At 23.0% G+C, this 1,049-nt stretch overlaps 1 protein-coding gene across 1 annotated transcript in view; it reads left to right on the top strand.

Moving 5' to 3' along the window:
* Positions 1-268: 268 nt before the first annotated feature.
* The window catches only part of LOC102671427 (coiled-coil domain-containing protein 12), a 3,871-nt gene continuing 3,090 nt past the window's right edge, over positions 269-1,049 (top strand). Inside the window, exon 1 of the mRNA XM_006624501.2 lies at positions 269-572. The gene's annotated coding sequence lies outside the window, so the exon portion shown is untranslated. The remainder of the gene's footprint in view (positions 573-1,049) is intronic.

The following is a 1,049-nucleotide window of genomic DNA, read 5'->3' on the forward strand; positions in this document are numbered from 1 at the left end:
ATGATAATATTGAACTTGAATTTTTTCATATTAATAAATTTTTATTATTTAACATATATATAACAAATGTATTTTTAATTATTTTAATGAATTTAAAAAATTACAGTAAAGTACAGTAAAATATATAACTATATTTATGGCATATATAACTAAATTTTAAAAAAATAAATTTGAATTATTTTAACTCTAAAGTTCAAAATTTTTCAAGATTAGAAAAATACATGTAACTCCCATAAAATGAAACCAAATATACTATAGAAGAGAACTAGCCAATAGATGTTGCCGCATCACAAAAAATTCAACTCTTAAGATCAAGGGTCTCGCAAAATCGTGTACTTCGGAATTGAAAATACCTCGCAGACTGTAAATAAACTTTCGCCACAAGAGATGCCTCACAATACCACTAGGAAAGAGTTCCAGCTCTTGAGTGTGTAAACGTACATGTCCTCAATTTCACAAACGTTTGGCATAGATTCGTGATTTTCTCTCTCGTGGTGGATTGATGGATCTCGTATGTCCTGAGATGTGAATTAATATTTTGGAAATGAGTTGATCGGATTTCAATTTTTGTGATATGTTAAATTAACGATCGCTGACAACTATGTTAACATTTCGTAGTTAAAATAAAACTAAATAAAAATTGGTATAAAAAAGATTATAAATATTATAAAAAACTGTATCGTACACTTTCATTTTTTCTTATAATATATATAAAATTTTTCTCTTATTAATCAAGAATATCAATGCATATGTTTTAATATATTTTGTAAATAAATAACATTTTGACAAGAAACAATTTTCTTATATTTATTTTTAGAACAATTGAAAATTATTCTATTATTTTTTGAAAATTGAATTGTTAATAATAAACATAATTATTCGAAAAAAAACTTCAAATTTTTGCTGTTAATTTATGTAATTTATATAATTAAAGTAAAACAAAAAAAAAGTTTTTAAAATTTAGAATATGAAATTATTGAACATGAATGTTTAACTTCGGCGATTGATTTCTGATTAAAAAACAATTTTTCCCAGAAATAATATATATA

The sequence above is a fragment of the Apis dorsata genome, unplaced genomic scaffold, assembly GCF_000469605.1.
Source record: "Apis dorsata unplaced genomic scaffold, Apis dorsata 1.3 scaffold_1083, whole genome shotgun sequence".
Classification (NCBI taxonomy): domain Eukaryota; kingdom Metazoa; phylum Arthropoda; class Insecta; order Hymenoptera; family Apidae; genus Apis; species Apis dorsata.